We start from the raw sequence: 15,968 nt of genomic DNA, 5'->3' as shown, positions 1-15,968 counted from the left end.
GCTTGATTATTAAGGGCTTTATACGTTAGAAGAAGAATTTTAAATTCTATTCTTGATTTAACAGGAAGCCAATGAAGGGAAGCTAAAATTGGAGAAATATGATCCCTCTTGTTGATTTTCATCAGAACTCTTGCTGCAGCATTTTGGATCAGCTGAAGGCTTTGAACTGCATTTTGTGGACTTCCTGATAGTAAAGAATTACAATAGTCCAGCCTTGAAGTAACAAATGCATGGACCAGTTTTTCAGCATCACTCCTGGACAGAATGTTTCTAATTTTGGCGATATTCCGGAGGTGAAAAAAGGAAACTCTGGAAACCCGTTTAATATGGGATTTAAATGACATGTCTTGGTCAAAAATAACACCAAGATTTTTTACTTTATTACCAGAGGCCAGATTAATGCCACCCAGATTAAGTGATTGGTTAAGAAGTTTATTTTTTGAGGACTCTGGCCCAAAGATTAAAACTTCGGTCTTGTCAGAATTTAGATGCAGGAAATTTAAAGTCATCCAGCTTTTGATGTCATCAAGACATGACTGCAGTCGAAGTAATTGATTGGATTCATCAGGATTTATGGATAAATATAGCTGAGTATCATCAGCATAACAGTGGAAATTAATCCCATGCTGTCTGATAATTTTGCCTATCGGAAGCATATATATAGTAAAGAGAATTGGTCCAAGGACTGAACCCTGTGGTACTCCACAGGTGACCCTAGAGTTTGAGGAAGATTTATTATTAACATGAACAAATTGGAATCTGTCTGACAGATAAGATTTAAACCAGCCTAATGCTTTCCCCTTAATCCCTACAGTATGTTCAAGTCTTTGTAGGAGAATATTGTGATCAACTGTATCAAACGCAGCACTGAGATCTAACAGGACAAGTATAGACACAAGTCCATTATCTGAGGCCATGAGAATATCATTAGTGACCTTCACCAGAGCTGTTTCAGTGCTATGATGAGCTCTGAAGCCTGACTGAAACTCCTCAAGTAGGTCATTACTTTGTAAATGTTCACAAAGTTGATTAGCAACTACTTTCTCAAGAATTTTAGATAAGAAAAGAAGATTAGATATAGGTCTGTAATTTACTAACTCATCTTGATCAAGAGAAGGTTTCTTAAGTAAAGGTTTAATAACAGCTACTTTCAAAACCTGTGGTACATATCCATTTACTAAGGATAGATTAATCATGTCTAAAATAGTGCCACTGATCAAAGGGAATATGTCCTTAAACAACTTGGTTGGGATTGGGTCTAACATACAGGTAGAAGGTTTAGATGAAGCTAAAATTTTAGATAGCTCAGAAAGCTCTACTGCTTCTAAACAGTTCAAACACTGCACAGATTCTAAAGATTCCTCCAATGCTGCCTCACTTACTGAGGACGAGGTAATCATGTTTGGGAGGATGCCAATTATTTTATTTTTAATGGCATCAATTTTATTTATGAAGAATCCCATAAAATCATTACTACTAAGAGCTAAGGGAATGGATGGATCAACAGAGCTGTGGCTCTGGGTAAGTTTGGCAACTGTACTAAAGAGAAATCTAGGATTATTTTTATTCTCTTCAATTAATGATGAAAAATATGCTGCTCTAACTCTGCGGAGGGTCTTGTTATACAACAATAGTCTGTCCCTCCAGATTAAGTAGGATTCCTCTTGGTGTGTAGAGCGCCATTTTCTCTCCAATTTCCTAACATTGTGCTTCAAGGAACGCAGCTCTGAATTAAACCAAGGAGCCAGCTTCCTGTGAATAATCACCTTCTTTTTCAAGGGAGCTACATTGTCTAATGCAGAACGCAATGAGGAAGTCACATTGTTAGCAAAGGTATCGATTTGTGAATGGGAAGAAACAGCAATGCTGCCATCTACAGGGCATTTCTGCAATACTGAGGATATTAAAAAGGGGACAGACTCTTTAAGTTTTGATACAGCATTATCCGATAAAAATCTACTATAATGGAACCCTCTTTTGGGGGTGGAGAATTCAGTTAGATTAAACTCAAATGTTATTAAAAAATGATCAGACAGGACAGGGTTGTGAGAGAATACTGTTAATTCTTCACAATCAATGCCATATGTCAGAACAAGGTCTAAAGTATGGAGCCGAGAGTGCGTCGGTTCATGCACATTTTGAGCAAAACCAATTGAATCTAGGATAGTTTTAAAGGCTACACTAAGGTTATCACATTCAGTGTCAACATGGATGTTAAAATCACCCACTATAATAACCTTATCACTATTTAACACCAAATCAGATTAGAAATCTGACAACTCATCCAAAAACTGAGTGTAAGGGCCTGGTGGACGATACAAAACAACAAACAGAAGAGGTTTTATTGCTTTGCAGTTTGGATGAGGGAAACTGAGGGTTAAATGTTCAAAAGAACTGTAATTATTAGTTGGCCTGGGACTAATTAATAAATCAGACTGAAAGATAGTTGCCACTCCTCCTCCTCTTCCCACAGATCTGGGAATGTGGAAATTTGAATAACTGGAGGGGGTTGACTCATTTATACTAACGTAGTCCTCTTGTAGCCAGGTTTCTGTGAGACAAAACAAATCAATCTGATTATCAGAAATCAATTCATTAACTAACAAAGTCTTTGGAGGGAGAGACCTTATATTTAATAGACCACATTTTATTTTATTTTTATTTTTATTTTTTTTTATTTTTAGGTTCAAGGTGAACCATATTGATTTTTATTAGGTTTTTATGATTTGTTCCTTTTAGATCAGTTTTTGATCTGTTAAGTTTTGGCCGTGGGAAAGACACCGTCTCAATAGGGTAATGGGTGGGTAACAGTACAGAAGCTGCAGAGAGGTGTGTTAAACTACGGCTCTGCTTCCTGGTCTGGACCCTGGGTTGTCAGCATTTAGGAGAACTAATAAATCCGGCCAGATTCCTAGAAAGAAGAGCAGCACCCTCCAAAGTAGGATGGATGCCGTCTCTCCGGATCAGACCAGGTTTTCCCCAGAAAGTTCTCCAGTTATCAATGTAGCCCACGTCGTTTTCTGGACACCACCTAGACAACCAGCGGTTGAATGATGACATGCGGCTAAACATGTCATCACTGGTCAGATCAGGCAGGGGACCAGAGAAAATTACAGAGTCCGACATTGTTTTAGCAAACTCACAAACCGAAGCAACACCAACTTTGGTGACCTCTGATCGGCGTGACCGGGTGTCATTACCGCCAGCGTGAATAACAATTTTGCGGTATTTGCGCTTATCCTTAGCCAGTAGTTTTAGGTAGGATTCTATGTCGCCTGTTCTGGCCCCTGGTAGGCATTTAACTATGGTCCCTGGTTTCTTTAGTGCCACATTTCTCATTATGGAGCTGCCAATAATTAAGGTCGGCTCCTCGGCGAGATTGTCGCTCAGAGGGGAAAATTTATTAGAAACGCAGATGGGTTGGTGGTGATCTGGGGTCTGTAATCTAGAGCTATGCTTCCTACGAACTGTCACCCAGCCAGCCTGGTTACCAGGCTGCTCGGGTGCTACTGCTTTAGGTTCGCTACGTGAAGTTACTCAATGCGGCTCCACGCTAGCAAAAGAGCGGCTATCAGCTGGTTTTTCAACAGCACGGAGCCGGGTCTCCAATTCTGACACCCTCGCCTCCAAAGCTACAAAAACACTACATTTATTACATGTACCATCATCACTAAAGGAGGCAGAGGAATAGCTGAACATCTGACACAGAGAGCAGCAGATAGGAGACTTAGTCAGAGCCGGAGAAGCCATTATGAGGCTAAGGCTTGGCTAGCGCTAGGCTAACGCTAGGCTAAAGCTAGGCTAGCGTCCTATTATCACGCCAAAGAACAAACCGTGTGAAACACGAGGAGTTCCCAAACGTGATGAGCAGCCACAGACAATGTTTTAAAAGTGCTTATGTTTGGAAACATATGTTACAGCAAAGAGGTTTAAAGATAAAAAGCGAGAGAGCCTGGAGCAAAGCTCCGTCGTTCACACAGCAACAACAGGAAGTGACGCAATACGCCTTACCGCAAACAGGAAGTCCGCCTTCTGACTCTTCTGGCGGTAATCAATACTCTAATAGTAATCAATACTCTAATAGTATTCCAATAGTATATTAATATGTTCTCATTTCACTAATTAAATGGACAACCACTCATGTAACAATTCAGTCTTGGTGTCACCAATCTTCCTCAACGTAAAGTTTTGGGTCCTCCATGCTCCTTATGTATTAAGATTTACTGCACATTTAAACATTGATAACTCATTATTGTTAGGGAAATAATTAGTTGTCTGAGAAGATGTAGGTAAGGAGAAGCTGTTATTTACAATTCAGATATATGATGTAAGAAATGTGTTTGGAATGTTAAGATAAACTAGAAAAATTTCTGAAGAAATTTAGCAAGGCGCCTGCCACTTGGTGCGTACCGTACCGTCAGAAATAGCAACAGGAAGCCACACTGCGAATTTCAGGTTCCTACGGTCTTTACAGCCCCCGCAACGGCCGTCGGAAGGTGCCATGTTAAGTCAATGGACCTCCTAGGAGCCTCTTGCTAGCAGCGTTGTCATGGAGACTCACTGACAGCTGCAGCCCTCTCTCTGTCTGTAAAGGCAGAAGAACTCTGGCTAAGCAGCAGTTGGTAGGACCTTCCTAAAGCTATTTCCGTTAGCAACATGCTAACGGTTAGCCGCTAGCAGGGTTGTGTTCAGTATCACCGGGTGATGTTACTCTGTTAGTTTGGTTGAAATCCTGTACTGAGAAGTGCCTAAAAAGGGAGAAAATCCTAAAATTCACCAAATCTGTCAAGCAGGAGTTTGTACAAGCTTCTTATAGCTACTTCCGGTTAGCAACATGCTAACCGTTAGCCGCTAACATGGTTGTGTATGGTATCACTGGGTGAGTGTACTCTGTTAGTTTGGTCCAAATCCTGTACTGGGATGAGCCTCAAATAGGGAGAAAAAACGTTGTTTGTCACGTTGCCATGGTAACTCAAAATGGCGGGTGGTACAAAAAATACTTCATGGGTTCAGCACACATGTTTTAATATACACACTGTGGGGATTATAATACAAAACCCTTAGTCTCCCAAGCCGGGAATCGATCCCACGACCTCTTGCATGCAAAGCCTGCACTCTCCCTCTGAGCTATACTGTAGCTCCATATATGGGCATGCATTATTGGGACCATAATGGGTTTGGTCCTCCATTGAAAAGCATTGGATGTTTGACACCTCGTAGCTTGGAGATGCTTTATGCCACGTAGCCCAAATTTTTTGTGGAGCTTTCTCTCTAAAGTAAGAACAGACTCTGTGAAGCAGAAGATGGTGAGACCTTTCTAGAGCTACTTCCGGTTAGCAACATGCTAACAGTTAGCCGCTAACAAGGTTGTGTTCAGTATCAACGGGTGATTGTACTGTGTCAGTTTGGTCCAAATCCTATACTGGGAAGTGCCTCAAATAGGGGTGCTAATACTTAATGTCACCAAACGTGACCAAAGTTCATTGGTCAGATTGGCCTCCTTTAGCAACTCAGCCTCACCACATCTGGGCCCAGAACTCAACATTTGACCAAAATGGTCAGTGGTGCCATTTCCCACATGTGGGTGGTGCTGTATTGGCCAATTGGGTCGTGTCTGGTTATCATGCCAGGTCCTGTTTGAAGCAAAGGCCCAATAGGAAAGCATGTAAAATCCAAAATGGGACAGAAAATTGACACATGGCTGAAAGTCACTTTAAAATTTTAAAATGTTAAGAGGAAGTGACTGTGCGAATTTCAGATTTCTACATTAATCACAGCCGCTGCAGCTGGCGTCGAAAGTTGCCATTCTATCTCAATGGAACGTCTCCCACTGGCCCTCAGAGTTCCGTCGTCATGGAAACTCACTGACACAGCTGCAGCGGGCCAGTCTAAAAAAGTGCAGACACTTGGTGTCCAAGTCTGCCTATTGGATTATAATGGAGAACTTTGCCTCGAACAACGCACGATTTCTCCGGAACCGTAAATGGTAGAGACGTAATTTTTTCTGTGTTTTTTTCGTAACGGATAGGGGAAGAAGACTTGCTATCGGTTTTTGCTGGAAAAAGTTTAATAAAGGCGTAAAAAATTATGATCTAAATGGCATTTTTATGGATTTTCAGAAATCCTCTAAAGAGGGTCCCGAACAAATCGCTGTAACTCTAAAAGTATAAGAGATATCAAGATAATTCTTTCACCATGAGTATCAGCAGGCTTTTGAGGACCATGAAGCTCATTTTTATGTTTGTACAAAAATCGGTGTAGACACAGCGACGATGTAAAAAAGTGGATGATGTGGGAAAATGCAGCTCCAAAGTTTTTTTAGGATTTTGCACATTCACTACTCCCGAACAAATTGTTCCTGCGGAAAAACCGTAACAGTTATCCACAAAATTCCTTTTTTGTGAGTGCCAGAAGGGTTGGGACATTCATGTGTGAAAGTCTCATGTCTGTACATAAAACGGTTTAGGAGTAGCGACGATGCGAAAACATGTGATGTTTTGGATTTTTAGACGACATTTTTCAAAACCGCTCCATAGGAAATGAATGGGGGAGGTTTCGGGTTTGTGTCGGTCTGAGGTGATTTGCGAAAAATCTATAAATGCCACACCAATGAGGGTTACATTTCCCGAATCCTGACAAAAATACCTACGTTTTGATGTATAATTTGTGTACATAGAGTGAAAATTGAGCGAGTAAAGTCAAGTTGTTCGGAGTTTTGAAATCTTTAAAAAAGCTAGAGTGGGCCACTCTAGCGGTTGGAGAATTCCGTCATTGACTTTCATTGTAAACGATGATTTCGCTGATTTTTGGACATGAGCTTTGAGGAGTACTTGTGAGGAGACGATAAAAGATACCCAGATCCCGTTTTCACTTGTGAGTAGGTCACAGATATATCTACAAACTGGAAGTTAAACGGTGTTCGTAGGTGAAAGCATGACGACACAGTACAGCGTTGAAAATGGTCATTTGGAGGCTTTTTTGAAGCTTTCTTTCTACCCGACTCCATTCATTCCTATGGGTTTTTTGGGGGTGGTTTTTCGCTAATTATGTTGCCATGGTAACTTGAAATCCCAATAAAAGTAGTAGCACACATCTCGTAATCGAGCCACAGGTTTTGATACCTATATTGTGGGGGTGCACGCTACAGTTCGGAACGCATTAATCGTGACGGAAGAAGAAGTAAAGAATAATAAATAGTCCGTTTAGAGGTGAATAGTAATAGGTGCCTCCATGCATTTGCATGGGAGGCAGTGCTGTGCTTCGCACAGCACTGCCTCCTCATTGCAAATGCTATGGCAGGCGCCTAACTAGAAAAATTTCTAAAGAAATTTAGCAAGGCGCCTGCCTCTTGGTGCGTACCGTACCGTCAGAAATAGCAAGAGGAAGTAACACTGCAAATTTCAGGTTCCTACGGTCTTCACAGCCCTCGCAGCGGCCGTTGAAAGGTGCCATGTTAAGTCAATGGACCTCCTAGGAGCCTCTTGCTAGCACCGTTGTCATGGAGACTCAGTGAGAGCTGCAGCCCTCTCTGTCTGTAAAGGCAGAAGAACTCTGGCTAAGCAGCAGTTGGTAGGACCTTCCTAAAGCTATTTCCGGTTAGCAACATGCTAACGGTTAGCCGCTAGCATGGCTGTGTTCAGTATCAGCGGGTGATGTTACTCTGTTAGTTTGGTTGAAATCCTGTACTGAGAAGTTCCTGAAAACGGAGAAAATCCTAAAATTCACCAAATCTGTCAAGCAGGAGTTTGTACAGGCCTCCTAGAGCTACTTCCGGTTAGCAACATGCTAACCGTTAGCCGCTAACATGGTTGTGTATGGTATCACTGGGTGAGTGTACTCTCTCAGTTTGGTCCAAATCCTGTACTGGGATGTGCCTCAAATAGGGAGAAAAAACGTCATTTATAACGTTGCCATGGTAACTCAAAATGGCGGGTGGTACAAAAAATACTTCATGGGATCAGCACACATGTTTTGATATTCACACTGTGAGGATTATAATACAAAACTCCAAGTTTTCCATACCGGGAATCGATCCCACGACCTTCTGCATGCAAAGCCTGCACTTTCCATCTGTGCTACACTGTAGCGCCATATATGGGCATGCATTATTGGAAACATAAGTGGTTTGATCCAAAATGGCACAGAAAACTGACACATGGCTGAAAGTCACATGGAAATTTTAAAATGTTAAGAGGAAGTGACTGTGCGAATTTCAGATTTCTACATTAATCACAGCCACTGCAGTGAGCGATGAAAGTTGCCATTGTATCTCAATGGAGCGTCTAGCTCTGGCCCTCAGAGTTCCGTCGTCATGGAAACTCACTCACACACCTGCAGCGGCCGAAGTGCAGACACTTTGGTCACAATAAGTCCCATTGGATTATAATGGAGAACTTTGCCTCGAACAACGCACGATTTTCTCCGGAACCGTAAATGGTAGAGACGTAATTTTTTCTGTGTTTATTTCGTAAAGGATAGGGGAAGAAGACTTGCTATCGGTTTTTGCTGGAAAAAGTTTAATAAAGGCGTAAAAAATTATGATCTAAAGGACATTTTTATGAAATTTCAGAAATCCTCTGAAAATGATCCCGAACAAATCGCTCTGGCTAAAAAAGTATAAGAGATATCAAAATAATTCTTTCACTGTGAGTATCAGCAGGCTTTTGATGACCATGTAGCTCATTTTCATATTTTTACAAAATCGGTGTAGGCACAGCGACGATGTAAAAAAGTGGATGATGTGGGAAAATGCAGCTCCAAAGCGATTTCAGGATTTTGCACATTCGCTACTCCCGAACAAATTGTTCCTGTGGAAAAACCGTAACAGTTATCCACAAAATTCATTTTTCTTGAGTGCCAGAAGGGTTGGGACATTCATGTGTGAAAGTCTCATGTCTGTACATAAAACGGTTTAGGAGTAGCGACGATGCGAAAACATGTGATGTTTTGGATTTTTAGACGTCATTTTTCAAAACCGCTCCATAGGAAATGAATGGGGGAGGTTTCGGGTTTGTGTCGCTCTGAGGTGATTTGCGAAAAATCTATAAATGCCACACCAATGAGGGTTACATTTCCCGAATCCTGACAAAAATACCTACGTTTTGATGTATAATTTGTCTACGTAGAGTGAAAATTGAGCGAGAAAGGTCAAGTTGTTCGGAGTTTTGAAATCTTTAAAAAAGCTAGAGTGGCCCACTCTAGCGGTTGGAGAATTCCGTCATTGACTTTCATTGTAAACGATGATTTCGCTGATTTTCGGACATGAGCTTTGAGGAGTAACTGTGAAGAGACGATAAAAGATATCCACATCCCGTTTTCACTTCTGAGTAGGTCACAGATATATCTACAAACTGGAAGTTAAACGGTGTTCGTAGGTGAAAGCATGACGACACAGTACAGCGTTGAAAATGGTCATTTGGAGGCTTTTTTGAGGCTTTCTTTCTACCCGACTTCATTGATTATCATGGGTTTTTTGGGGGTTGGTTTTTCGCTAATTTTGTTGCCATGGTAACTCGAAATCCCAATAAAAGTAGTAGCACACATCTCGAGATCAAGCCACAGGTTTTGATGCCTATATTGTGGGGGTGCACGCTATGGTTCGGGCCCCATTAATCGTGAAGGAAGAAAAATAAAGAATATTAATAATAAAGAAGTCGTTTAGAGGTGAATAGTAATAGGTGCCTCCATGCATTTGCATGGGAGGCAGTGCTGTGCTTCGCACAGCACTGCCTCCTCATTGCAAATGCTATGGCAGGCGCCTAACTAGAAAAATTTCTGAAGAAATTTAGCAAGGCGCCTGCCACTTGGTGCGTACCGTACCGTCAGAAATAGCAACAGGAAGTAACACTGCAAATTTCAGGTTCCTACGGTCTTCACAGCCCCCGCGGCGGCCGTCGAAAGGTGCCATGTTAAGTCAATGGACCTCCTAGGAGCCTCTTGCTAGCAGCGTTGTCATGGAGACTCACTGACAGCTGCAGCCCTCTCTGTCTGTAAAGGCAGAAGAACCCTGGCTAAGCAGCAGTTGGTAGGACCTTCCTAAAGCTATTTCCGGTTAGCAACATGCTAACGGTTAGCCGCTAGCATGGCTGTGTTCAGTATCAGCGGGTGATGTTACTCTGTTAGTTTGGTTGAAATCCTGTACTGAGAAGTGCCTAAAAAGGGAGAAAATGCTAAAATTCACCAAATCTGTCAAGCAGAAGTTTGTACAGGCTTCCTAGAGCTACTTCCGGTTAGCAACATGCTAAACGTTAGCCGCTAACATGGTTGTGTTTGGTATCACTGGGTGAGTGTACTCTGTTAGTTTGATCCAAATCCTGTACTGGGATGAGCCTTAAATAGGGAGAAAAAACGTTGTTTATAACGTTGCCATGGTAACTGAAAATGGCGGGTGGTACAAAAAATACTTCATGGGATCAGCACATATGTTTTAATATACACACTGTGGTGATTATAATACAAAAATCTTAGTCTGCCACGCCGGGTTTCAATCCCACGACCTCTTGCATGCAAAGCCTGCACTTTCCATCTGAGCTATACTGTAGCGCCATATACGGGTATGCAGTAGTGGGACCATAAGGGGTTTGGTCCCCAATTGAAAAGCATTGGATGTTTGACACCTCATAGCTTGGAGATGCTTTATGCCACGTAGCCCAAATTTCTTGTGGAGCTTTCTCTCTAAAGTAAGAACAGACTCTGTGAAGCAGAAGATGGTGAGACCTTTCTAGAGCTACTTCCGGTTAGCAACATGCTAACAGTTAGCCGCTAACATGGTTGTGTTCAGTATCACCGGGTGATTGTACTCTGTCAGTTTGGTCCAAATCCTGTACTGGGAAGTGCCTCAAATAGGGGTGCCAATACTTAATGTCACCAAACGTGACCAAAGTTCATTGGTCAGATTGGCCTCCTTTAGCAACTCAGCCTCACCACATCTGGGCCCAGAACTCAACATTTGACCAAAATGGTGTGTAGTGCCATTTCCCACATGTGGGTGGTGCTGTATTGGCCAAGTGGGTCGTGTCTAGGCATCATGCCAGGTCCTGTTGGAAGCAAAGACCCAATAGGAAAGCATGTAAAATCCAAAATGGGACAGTAAACTGACACATGGCTGAAAGTCACATGAAAATTTTAAAATGTTAAGAGGAAGTGACTGTGCGAATTTCAGATTTCTACATTAATCACAGCCGCTGCAGCTGGCGTCGAAAGTTGCCATTCTATCTCAATGGAACGTCTCCCACTGGCCCTCAGAGTTCCGTCGTCATGGAAACTCACTGACACAGCTGCAGCGGGCCCAGTCTAAAAAAGTGCAGACACTTGGTGTCCATGTCTGCCTATTGGATTATAATGGAGAACTTTGCCTCGAACAACGCACGATTTCTCCGGAACCGTAAATGGTAGAGACGTAATTTTTTCTGTGTTTATTTCGTAACGGATAGGGGAAGAAGACTTGCTATCGGTTTTTGCTGGAAAAAGTTTAATAAGGCGTAAAAAATTATGATCTAAAGGACATTTTTATGAAATTTCAGAAATCCTCTGAAAATGATCCCGAACAAATCGCTCTGGCTAAAAAAGCATAAGAGATATCAAAATAATTCTTTCACTGTGAGTATCAGCAGGCTTTTGATGACCATGTAGCTCATTTTCATATTTTTACAAAAATCGGTGTAGGCACAGCGACGATTGTAAAAAAGTGGATGATGTGGGAAAATGCAGCTCCAAAGCGATTTCAGGATTTTGCACATTCGCTACTCCCGAACAAATTGTTCCTGCGGAAAAACCGTAACAGTTATCCACAAAATTCCTTTTTTGTGAGTGCCAGAAGGGTTGGGACATTCATGTGTGAAAGTCTCATGTCTGTACATAAAACGGTTTAGGAGTAGCGACGATGCGAAAACATGTGATGTTTTGGATTTTTAGACGTCATTTTTCAAAACCGCTCCATAGGAAATGAATGAGGGAGGTTTCGGGTTTGTGTCGCTCTGAGGTGATTTGCGAGAAATCTATAAATGCCACACCAATGAGGGTTACATTTCCCGAATCCTGACAAAAATACCTACGTTTTGATGTATAATTTGTCTACGTAGAGTGAAAATTGAGCGAGTAAGGTCAAGTTGTTTGGAGTTTTGAAATCTTTAAAAAAGCTAGAGTGGGCCACTCTAGCGGTTGGAGAATTCCGTCATTGACTTTCATTGTAAACGATGATTTCGCTGATTTTTGGACATGAGCTTTGAGGAGTAACTGTGAGGAGACGATAAAAGATATCCACATCCCGTTTTCACTTCTGAGTAGTTCACAGATATATCTACAAACTGGAAGTTAAACGGTGTTCGTAGGTGAAAGCATGACGACACAGTACAGCGTTGAAAATGGTCATTTTGAGGCTTTTTTTTCCCCCGACTCCATTCATTCCTATGGGTTTTTTTGGGGTGGGTTTTCGTTAATTTTGTCGCCCATGGTAACTCGAAACCCCAATAAAAGTAGTAGTAGCACACTATTGCCGACCGAACCGCACGTTTTGATACCTATATTGTGGGGGTGCAAGCTATGGTTCGGGCCGCATTGACGCACAAATAATTAAGAATATTAATAACTAGAAAAATTTCTGAAGAAATTTAGCAAGGCGCCTGCCACTTGGTGCGTACCGTACCGTCAGAAATAGCAACAGGAAGCAACACTGCAAATTTCAGGTTCCTATGGCCTTCACAGCCCTCGCAGCGGCCGTTGAAAGATGCCATGTTAAGTCAATGGACCTCCTAGGAGCCTCTTGCTAGCAGCGTTGTCATGGAGACTCACTGACAGCTACAGCCCTCTCTGTCTGTAAAGGCAGAAGAACCCTGGCTAAGCAGCAGTTGATAGGACCTTCCTAAAGCTACTTCTGGTTAGCAACATGCTAACGGTCAGCCGCTAGCATGGTTGTGTTCAGTATCAGCGGGGTGATGTTACTCTGTTAGTTTGGTTGAAATCCTGTACTGAGAAATGCCTAAAATGGGAGACAATCCTAAAATTCACCAAATCTGTCAAGCAGAAGTTTGTACAGGCTTCCTAGAGCTACTTCCGGTTAGCAACATGCTAACCGTTAGCCGCTTACATGGTTGTGTTTGTGGTATCACTGGGTTTAGTGTACTCTGTTAGTTTGGTCCAAATCCTGTACTGGGATGAGCCTCAAATAGGGAGAAAATACGTCATTTATAATGTTGCCATGGTAACTCAAAATGGCGGGTGGGTACAAAGAAATACTTCATGGGATCAGCATACATGTTTTAATATACACACTGTGAGGATTATAACACAAAAATCTTAGTCACTAACGCCGGGTTTCGAACCCACGACCTCTTGCATGCAAAGCCTGCACTCTCCCTCTGAGCTATACTGTAGCTCCATATATGGGCATGCAGTATTGGGACCATAATGGGTTTGGTCCTCCATTGAAAAGCATTGGATGTTTGACACCTCATAGCTTGGAGATGCTTTATGCGACGTAGCCCAAATTTTTTGTGGAGCTTTCTCTCTAAGTGAAGAACAGACTATGTGAAGCAGAAGTTGGTGAGACCTTCCTAGAGCTACTTCCGGTTAGCAACATGCTAACCGTTAGCCGCTAACAAGGTTGTGTTCAGTACCACCGGGTGGTGAGTGTACTCTGTCGTTGGTCCAAATCCTGTACTGGGAAGTGCCTTCAAATAGGGGTGCCAATACTTAATGTCACCAAACGTGACCAAAGTTCATTGGTCAGATTGGCCTCCTTTAGCAACTCAGCCTCACCAACATCTGGGCCCAGAACTCAACATTTGACCAAATGGTGTGTAGTGCCATTTCCCACATGTGGGTGGTGCTGTATTGGCTAAGTGGGTCGTGTCTAGGCATCATGCCAGGTCCTGTTGGAGCAAAGACCCTATAGGAAAGCATGTAAAATCAAAAAATGGGACAGTACACTGACACATGGCTGAAAGTCACATGAAAATTTTAAATGTTAAGAGGAAGTGACTGTGCGAATTTCAGATTTCTACATTAATCACAGCCGCTGCAGCTGGCGTCGAAAGTTGCCATTCTATCTCAATGGAACGTCTCCCACTGGCCCTCAGAGTTTCGTCGTCATGGAAACTCACTGACACAGCTGCAGCGGGCCAGTCTAAAAAAGTGCAGACACTTGGTGTCCAAGTCTGCCTATTGGATTATAATGGAGAACTTTGCCTCGAACAACGCACGATTTCTCCGGAACCGTAAATGGTAGAGACGTAATTTTTTTCTGTGTTTATTTCGTAAAAGGATAGGGGAAGAAGACTTGCTATCGGTTTTTGCTGGAAAAAGTTTAATAAAGGCGTAAAAAATTATGATCTAAAGGACATTTTTATGAAATTTCAGAAATCCTCTGAAAATGATCCCGAACAAATCGCTCTGGCTAAAAAAAGTATTAAGAGATATCAAAATAATTCTTTCACTGTGAGTATCAGCAGGCTTTTGATGACCATGTAGCTCATTTTCATATTTTTACAAAAATCGGTATCGTATTTTGTAGGCACAGCGACGATGTAAAAAAGTGGATGATGTGTGGAAAATGCAGAGCTCCAAAGCGATTTCAGGATTTGCACATTCGTACTCCCGAACAAATTGTGCCTGTGGAAAAACCGTAACAGTTTTATCCACAAAATTCATTTTTCTTGAGTGCCAGAAGGGTTGGGACATTCATAGTGTGAAAGTCTCATGTCTGTACATAAAACGGTATAGGAGCAGTAGCGACCGATGCGGATAAAAACCATTGTGATTTGTTTTGGATTCTTTAGACGTTCATTTTTCAAAACCGCTCCCATAGGAAATGACATGGGGGAGGGTTTTCGGGTTTTGTGTCTGTCTCTGAGGTGATTTGCGAAAAAATCTATAAATGCCACACCAATGCGGGTTTAACATTTACACGAATCCTGACAAAAAAATACCTACGTTTTGATGTAATATATTTGTCACATAGAGTGATGAAAATTGAGCGAGTAAGGTCAAGTTGTTCGGAGTTTTTGAAATCTTCTTAAAAAAGCAGAGTGGCCCACTCTAGCGGTTGGAGAATTCCGTCATTGACTTTCATTGTAAACGATGATTCATGATTTCAGACATAGGAGCTTTGAGGAAGTATTTGTGAGAAGACGATAACAGATATCCACATCCCGTTTCACTTCTGAGTAGTTCACAGAAATATCTACAAACTGGAAGTTAAACGGTGTTCGTAGGTGAAAGCTGACGCTACAGTACATCTTTGAAAATTGGTCATTTGGAGGCTTTTTGAGGCTTTCTTTCGCCCCGACTCCATTCGTTCATTCCTATGGTTTTTTGGGGGTGGTTTTTCGCTAATTTTGTTCCATGGTAACTCGAAACCCAATAAAATTAGTAGCACACATCTCGTAATCGCCGCAGGTTTTGATACCTATATTGTGGGGGTGCCACGCTAGGTTCGGGCCGCATTAATCGTGACGGAAGAAGAAGTAAAGAATAACTAGAAAAATTTCTGAAGAAATTTAGCAAGCGCCTGCCACTTGGTGCGTACCGTACCGTCAGAATTAGCTACAGGAAGCAACACTGCGAATTTCAGGTTCCTACGGTCTTCACAGCCCTCGCAGCGGCCGTTTAAAGGTGCCATGTTCAAGTTAATGGAACCTCCTAGGGGCCTCTTGCTGAGCAGCGTTGTCATGGAGAACCTCACTGAAGCTTGCAGCCCTCTCTGTCTGTAAAGGCAGAAGAACTCTGGCTAGCAGCAGTTGGTAGGAAGTTCTAAAGCTCTTTCCGGTTGAGCAAACATGCTAACGGTTAGCCGTTGCTAGCGGCTGTGTTCAGTAATCACCGGGTGATGTTACTTGTTGTTTGGTTAAGGCCTGTACTGCGAAGTGGCCTAAAAGGGAGAAAATCCTAAAATTCACAATCTGTCAAGCTGAAGTTTGTACAGGCTTCCTAGAGCTACTTCCGGTAGCAACATGCTAATCCATTAGCCGCTA

Source organism: Fundulus heteroclitus, unplaced genomic scaffold (assembly GCF_011125445.2).
Source record: "Fundulus heteroclitus isolate FHET01 unplaced genomic scaffold, MU-UCD_Fhet_4.1 scaffold_273, whole genome shotgun sequence".
NCBI classification, from domain to species: Eukaryota; Metazoa; Chordata; class Actinopteri; order Cyprinodontiformes; family Fundulidae; genus Fundulus; species Fundulus heteroclitus.
The sequence above is the reverse complement of the archived record's forward strand: the minus strand, read 5'-3'. Positions refer to the sequence as shown.